The sequence below is a fragment of the Pteropus medius genome, unplaced genomic scaffold (genome assembly GCF_902729225.1).
Source record: "Pteropus medius unplaced genomic scaffold, Ma_sr-lr_union100, whole genome shotgun sequence".
Lineage (NCBI taxonomy): Eukaryota > Metazoa > Chordata > Mammalia > Chiroptera > Pteropodidae > Pteropus > Pteropus medius.
In genome coordinates this window covers 303,946-311,935 of record NW_024350323.1, presented here as the reverse complement: position 1 = coordinate 311,935, position 7,990 = coordinate 303,946, and the positions used below count along the sequence as shown (strand labels likewise).

The 7,990-nt window shown below is 53.4% G+C and overlaps 1 protein-coding gene across 10 annotated transcripts in view; it reads right to left on the bottom strand.

The window, feature by feature from the left end:
- The window catches only part of STARD8 (StAR related lipid transfer domain containing 8), a 67,440-nt gene that overhangs the window by 25,308 nt on the left and 34,142 nt on the right, over positions 1-7,990 (bottom strand). For 3 of the 10 annotated variants that reach the window (XM_039838950.1, XM_039838957.1, XM_039838955.1), the window contains exon 1: positions 3,952-4,156. The exons of 5 other annotated variants lie outside the window; for them this stretch is intronic. The gene's annotated coding sequence lies outside the window, so the exon portion shown is untranslated. Of the gene's footprint in view, positions 1-2,354; positions 2,458-3,951; positions 4,157-7,990 lie in introns of those variants that run through there. 2 more of the 10 variants (XM_039838953.1, XM_039838960.1) reach the window with 2 other exon arrangements.

The following is a 7,990-nucleotide window of genomic DNA, read 5'->3' as shown; positions in this document are numbered from 1 at the left end:
CCAGTTACCTCTAGAGAATCGGGGCTTGGACTTTCCACACAAGAAGCCTCCGGAGTCAGCCTCGGAGACCCCAGAGGGAGCCCACAGAGACAGGGAGGCCGGCACTGTCAAATGAGGGCTATGGCTCCAGAATCCCTCCAGTTGGGACCTTTCCCGAGCCTCTCTGTCAGTCACCTTCCCCTTAATCGAATGCACTCACTCCCTCCCTTCTTCCCGCCCTCCCTCGGCAGGCCTCCCAGTGCAAACCATCCTCCTTAACAACTGGAAAGACGCTCACTGCTAGGATATTTGGTGATCCAAAGGGGCTGTTTTAGGTGTGATAGTGGCACCGTGGCTATGTTTTAATGAGCCCCTACCTTTTAGAAGTTCCTAAAGAACTATGTGTATGTAAACTGATAAGGTCTCTGGGATTCATTTCAAAATAACCAGAAAGAAAGAAGTATAACTAAGGAAGGATCAGCCGGGGGGCTAATGGCTGTCCATCTCTACTTTTGCATATGTTTGAAATTCTTCAGAATAATTTGTTTTGAAAAGCCCTCACCAAACTAAAGACTTGCTAAAGACTTGCTATGCCTCACAGCACCGATGCCACTACCGCAGGGAGGAGGCGAGAGAACTAAAGTGTTAAAATCAGCCACATTCAGAGACTGTGATATGCTAAGCGCCCTGCAGCCAGCCAGGCCAGGAGGACGGACACCTGCAGAACAAAGGAAGGTTTCTGCTGGGATCGCTAACAGCCCATTTCCCCACACCCTGAAGGGAAACAGGAAAAATAGTCGTTCAGTGGCGCCCTACACAAAATAAGATCATTCATTCCCTGTGGCTGAGACCACGGGGAACCTGTGGATCGGAGGCTGGGAACTGCCAGCCTTTCGCGCTACGTGCTCCTACCTCGTCAGCTACAGACTTTTCCCTTCCTCGCGGGATGCCGATGCCATCCCTCGAAAATGAGTAAACAAAGTCTTTAAACTGTAACTCACAGGAACTGACACGTGATATGTAAACTCAATTCCCTGGGGTCCCCCTCAGTGACTTTTTTCTCTGTCTTTCTGCTTTCCCTATCTCTCTCTATTGTCTCGGTCCCTGAGGCTCCCTCGGGCGCTCTCACGACCCCGCCTCTGAGAGGAGACCACGCTCTGTCTGGGGAGCACAGATCGTCACCCCTTTTTTTAATAAACTTTCCTTTTGATACTGACTTTAGCGGGCGTTTGAATCCTTTCTTGTGCGCAGCAAAGAATCTCGTTCTCTCTCGGTGTGGGGCTTAAGCTGCCCCCACTCGGAGAGTTTGCCCCGTCCTGCGTCATCACTAACTTCCAAACTAGATGGCGGGTTCCCTGAAGGTGGAGTTACACTGTGTCCTCTAGAAGACTGAGCACTAAGCGTGGACTCAGTCATTTGGACAGCACTTGGCTTATCCAGTGAAGTAGAAAAAGAGGTGAGGGGGAAACCAAGGGTCTGATGGTCAAGTGAAGGGGCAGAGCCTGAATTTAAACCTCCCTGGGTCCAGCTCCTTCTCAGTCCCCGGTTCTTTGCCTCCCGCCACCCTAAACCCCTGAGGAACTTAACTTCCAGTCCTACAGTCCCTGCCACTTGGGGGAACAGGTACAGGAACCATCAACCTGTGAGTGAGTTCCCAGGGCAGAGGGCTGGGCAAGAGACTCAATACACAAACACGGCACTTCAGACTGTGACGGCGGCCCGTACTGTGGCCTCCAGTCCACTGATTTGAGTTTACCAGGACCAACACCTGCCCCCCCCACACACACAAATCAAGACCCCAAGTCACAGATGACTAGAGCCTTAAACACTTGATACTATCAACTGTGTGTGTGTGTCTGGCCTTAAGTTCAGCTGCTCTGTTTGCATTGTGGGTGGAGGAGACTCCGCTTCCACCGTAAAGCCCTTGCGTCTTTGAGAACCCCTCTATTTTATCCACTAACAGCCTCCTTGAACCCAGAGCTATGGCGCTTGATCCTACAAAAACTGAGAACCAGAGGAAAAAGTTCTTCTTCTTCTGTTCAAGCCAGCGACAACTCCTCCTTCCAGCCACAGACTCCTCACCCCACTTTCCCGAAGAAGGTGGGGGCACAGCCTGCCTCGGTTAAGCCTGCTATCCGTTGAACCTGAACCTTCCATGGTTGAAACAGAAAGCTCCAGCAAGTCACCTAGCAGGAAAGCAGTGGCTCTGCGGTTCCTCTGCTACCTCTGCAACCCATAGCCCTAAGAATGGAATTTTAAAACGTCAAGAACACAGAGAGGGTCAAAGCTCGGGCCTCCGTGTGCCACCGTCTTTGCCCCACTGCTGAAACACAGGTGGTATGTTTCATTAAGGAAGTCCCGTCCCCAACACTCACAGGATACACAGTCCCTCTGCACACCTTCAGCCCCTCTTCTTGCTCTGAACACCTCCAGATGTCATCTCCCAGCATCCTCTTCTCTCCAGACTGGGGAGTGGAGCTGCAGATGCAGAGAGATTTAGCATACTTCTCCAAGAGTAGCTTAAGGTGGGAGACAAGGCGAGCGAACAGGGGAGACTAGACAAACTGTCCACGTGATGTTTTCCAGCCCTAACTACGGAGGTCGAGGGAAGAGAAAGCCCGTATCCCAAATCCAGAACATAGTTGGACAAAGGCCAATTCCCAGAAATGGGGACCAGCCCAGAATGGCCAGCGATTTGTAGCTGTAGCTTTAGGGTGAAAGAGTTCCCCGCCCCCAACATCGTCATCCTCGTCACACTCTTCCCAGTTGCTCCATCGACTAACTACTCAGAAACCACCTGTAGCCCCCACCTTCTCTGCGCCCTTGGGCTGGCTGCCTGTCCTGGAAACCGCAGACGAGAATTGTCTGTCCTCCATTCCAGAAAGATGAAAGTGAAGGGGAAAATACAAAAAGCAGTTAAGACAGATGGTGGGTGGGGACAGCAACCCCTAGAGTGGGGCTGGGAACAGGTCCCACAGTAGCAGTCAGGGTTGGAAAGACCTGAGTACTGCAGCCCAACTCTGGGGCCCGGGATTTCTGTGTTGGCCTCAGCCGGCCCCCACCTTCAGGGTGGCTGCTGTCTGGTACTCCGCACAATCACGGAGAAGCTTTCCATATGCGCAGCTCCTCTCGCTCCAAGTGTCTCAGAGACAACCCTTTACCTGCTAGTTAGGAGCCTGGACCCATGCACCAAGTCACCAAACATCAGGGTGGAAGAGACTGGCCCTTTAGATACCGAAATCCAGCCCAGCATCTGAATTGCAGTTGAAAACACTGCGGCCTACAGAAGCCGCATGACTCTCCTAAGGTCACATCAATTAGCAGCTGGACCCTGGTTTCCTGAGTCATAAATTCAGTGCTCGACTTTAAAGAGTTAGAAGAGAAATGGAGAGAGCCCCAGACTACCTGATTTAGAAAGCCCCAAAATTTCCATTAAGAGGCTCGAAAATTCTCTAATCCAAAACCGTTTGGGACTTCATGGGGAAACTGAGCCCCGTAAGATGCGACTTATCCAAAGGTTTTCACTTGATCCCCACGGCTGCCCTAATGCCAGGAAAGTCCGGGGCGTTTCTCAGAAGGGAAGGCAGTGGCCGAGGGAAAGCCCATATCGCCTGACCCGGGGCTTCCTGGAAATGCCTTCAAAAACAGAGGAAGGACGAGAAGGGTAGGAGAAGCGGTGTGACCCGGCCGCAGAGCCCCGAGCTCAACTGTCCCCGCCCGGCTCCAACTCCCCTTCGAAGCCCCAGAGCGACGGCTTCAGACTGTGTGCAGCCAGGCCGGGGTATAACGGGAGGGCAGCCGCCTTCCGCCACCCTCCTCGCGGGGCTTTCCCGGGAGAAGGGCGGCTGGCGGGCTCAGGGATTCCCCCAGTTTCGGAGACTCCAACCCCAAATCCCGCGGTCGAAGGGTGGCTCTCGCCTCGCTTCCCCCGCATGGGTCCGGGTCTCCCCCCGCAGTCGCGCCAACTCCTACCTGGAGGCCGCGTCTATCGCTCGGTGTTCTAGACCGCGACACAGCAACCAGAGGGCAGGAGGCGACGGCAGGCGGGACTACTCCGTCCGGGGCACGCGCGGAGCCCGGGGTCGGGCGGGGGTAACGGTGCCAGCCAGAGCAGCAGCTGCCGCAGCCGCTTAGCTGTTGTCAACCCGAAGCCACTCTCGGCGCAGGTGGGGAGGGAGCCTCGGCGAGCCGGGCTGCAGAAATGCCCCGCCCACCCACAGGGTCCGAGACCAATGAGGGCGCAGTCCGGCCCACCGGGCTCTTCTGAAAGTCGCCCGAATTGTGGTAGGCGGGGCCGTGCATTCCAGCTCCTCCAATCGCCGCGCCGCTGCCTCTTCTTCGGGTCATACCGCTGGGAGCCGAGGGAGAGAAGGCGAAAGCCAAGAGCCAGCGACTGAGGGTGAAGGAGCGAGCTGGCCAGGGACTTAAGACTAATATTTATTGAGCTCTGGATGCGTGGCACCGTGTTGGGGGATTTAAGTACACATGCCACGTGCACGGGCAAGTTCGGCGGCTTGTTGAGGATAATTTACCGAGAGAGTTCAGAAGAGACGACTTCGGTGAGATCTCAGATTAGTGGGCGCAACCAAGCGAGAACCGGGACATTAGATATTTGAATAGGACGTCGCCACTCCTACCTCGCTCAGGCTCCATCACTCTGCGACTTCCCCACTACCCCCCAGTTCTCTGCCCCGAGTCCAAACTCCACCTCCGCGGAGAAATGCACGGAAAACTTGGAGGCATCCGCACTGATCATGGCCGAAGAGAGCTCCCAAGAGTTGTAACGGCGAGTACCCCCCAGAAAACCCGTTGAAATTCAGTAAGAAACAGACTATTAACACTTGATTTCTCTCTTGCCTTTCCTCACAACGGTCCGAGACAAGTTCGCAACCTTGATTTCATTGCCGACTTGGGGACTCTTATCAGCTGGGGATGGGAGTACCCAAAAGCCCCTGCGTCCAACCACCATTCTCCACATTTACAAGCGCAGACACTGAGAAGAGATGACTCACTTAAGTTTAGCCGGCAAACCCACGGCGGGGACGGTAGATACCTGCACACTGGTGAATTTCTCTATACCTAACAGATGGGAGAAATGAAGCTGAGGTTCTTAGAAAGCACAGACTGTATTCATCTAACTTGTTTGCTAGAGTACCCAGCACAGGTGAGAACAGACATCAGTGATTCTTACGGTAGCAACTTTCTTAAGGTCACCCAAGGCAGCGTTAGCGCCAGATCTAGTCCCAGGTGCACCGCCCCACCCCCCTCTGGCCTTCAGTCCTCCAAGGCAAGCTTGAATTAATTCTTCCACTTTCCTTCTCTACCAGCCCTGATGAGAATCAGAGGAGAAATGATGAAATAAAGGCAGCTCCAGTGTGTACCCTTCCTTTCCTCTCAATTGCAAGACTGCAGGTAGCACTTTGTTCAAGATGAGCCGTGTATGTCCCTGCGGGTCTTGGATATGGATAAGGCCTGTACACTGGAACTTGCTCCTGGATACAAATTCCTACCCAGAGTCAAGAACTCTTATGATGGGTGGGAAGGGAGGCTGAGCTGTTATATCTGTAAGCATCCCTGAGGCTGAGCTGTTATATGTGTAAGCATCCCTAAGGCTGAGTTGAAGCCAGACTTATCTTGCTTCTGGAAAACGCTAGAAGGACATAAAAGTGCGGGTCTTGCAATGATCCTATAGTCTCCACAGAGGCAGGAAACCATGTCAGAGCTGATTCCTTCCAGCCATACAGCATTTTCTCAGTAATGTTTCTTAGTGGGTGAATGAATGTCAAAAGATATTCAAGGGGTGACCATGAAGAACTTACAATTGTACGAATGAGCAAACTCAACTTATCTTTCAGTAGATACATTTAACAGATATGAAGGGCTCTGAGACATCCAGTTCTTAAAAAAAAGGCAATCAAACCAGAGAATACAAAAAGTGAAAACTATAGAAAGTACAAAAGTACAAAAACCAAAAAGAGCAATTGACATAAATAACTAGAACGAGAGCTTCACAGTGCCTGGCATAGAGTATCATAAGAATACCTGTTGAATGCACTGAACACAAAAGTCAAGCAAAGCTAAAAATCCTAATATTTGCCATCTGCATTGTAGACATTTTGAAATGGCCTAAACGATGTCTGGGCTTTCATTTTCTGGTCCTGTTTGATCTCTTCCTCATTCCATGAGTTTGGAAAAGGTAAGGGACCAAAATAGAATTCAAATAGCTCATCTCTTTCAATCCCACCACCATCTCTTGCTCCCCTGCCACCGCCTCACCCTTGATATAAGCCAGTCTCACAAAGAGCAGATCATTCAGTAATGGTGCCTCAAACGGATGAGGAAATTGTCCTTTTCACAGGCTCCTTGGGGCTGTATCTCGAAAGTGGCTCTCAGCTGCATAACTGAGCCTTCTTTAGGTCCTGGTGTTGCCTTTTGGCCAATCACCCACTCTGCTCAGGTGCTATAGCCAATGTTGTCCTGATGCCTGCTCAGCCCATCAGTCAGAAATCGAGGAGTGCATGAGAGCCCAATGAGGGCGACAAAAAGCTCGGGTGTGCCTGCACCAAAGCACGGGCTCCCCTGCTCTACCACCACAGGCCAGCTCGCATCATGTAAAAAGTGCAGGACACAGATTCTGGGCTCTGATGTCTGGGTACAAAGTCCAACTCTGCTACTAACTGGCTGGGACCTTTGGGCAAATTATTTCTTCCCACTTTCTGTGCCTCAGTTTCTCCCCTCTGTCAAGTGTGGAGAATAATCACAGCCCCTTTGATTATTACCAATGAAGACATCGGATCAGGGTTAACTGACGAAGACTGCCCGAGGACTTCCAATAGTCCCCGCACCCCTCTCTGCCTAGGGATGGGGGGGGTCCCCAGGCTGCTGTGGGCAGACCCATAGCCCCACTCTGGAATGGCTGAGGGTGGTGTCGGGAAGGAACCAGGCAGACCCTTCCATTATGCTTTTTCATGGAGCTAAAGGAGCAGCAGCAAGTAATTCCAGGCAACTCAGCAGGACAGGAAGAAAAAGGGGAGTAGGAGCCTGGGGGGAAATTGAATTCCACCCAGCCAGGCCCGGCCAGCCATGCCCGCGGGTGCCCTCGCACTTCCACACACGTTCCTGCGTGCCTCATCGAAAGCCCACCAGTCGGGCTGGGAGGGTCAAGGCCTGCTCCCTGGTGGTTTGGGGCCCCCACCCAGCCTCACGAAAGGGGGCTACTGATCAGGCTCCCACGACGTGGGATAGTTAGTTACAGCTCACAAAAACATCCTGAGGAGACGTTAGCACTAAGAGAATGGCCAGCCGTGTGAGGGGTGGGCGGTGAGAGGGGCTTGTGAAGGTGAGGGGCACAGCGCCACCTCACTGAGCATTGCCAAGTGGGGCTGAAGGACAGAGAGCTAGGTCTGGGAAGGAGCATAAAGACCCCCTCTCAGCCCACAGCCCAGGGGACCACGGTGGCTGTGCTCACCCCACATGCCAGGGGACCTGGAAGGGGGAGCCCTGGGCTGCCGTTTCAGGGTTCACCTACCCTCTCTAGGCTCCCCATCCTTAAGCTGGGCCACAGAGGCTTTCATTCCCTCCCACCCGCAACCTAGAGCCACTCAGGGTAGCTCCTGAGGTCTCCAGGCACTCGGACCAGGCAGCTGGAGGCGGAGAACCCAAGGCCACTCAGTCCCTGTCCCCGGCTCCTCTCCAGACACCGAAGAGCCAGTCCCCTTTCCCCTAACAAACACCCAAGTGTCAGCTTGATGAAGGGCTGGCCCCAGCATCCACTTAACAGACCCACCCTGCTGTGACAGTGTGATGGGCCGCATTTCACACCCACTAAGGGCCCCTGGCCTGGCTTGACTGGCCCATCTTAGGCTCAAAAGGTTCTCTGCTGCAGGCAGACGGAGCAGCCTCCACCCCCCCACCACACACACACTTGTTCCCTCAGGGAGGTGTGCCTGCCTTGGCCCAAACGAATAGGTGAGGTCACCCTGGGCAGAACACTTGGTGACTGCGGCACAGA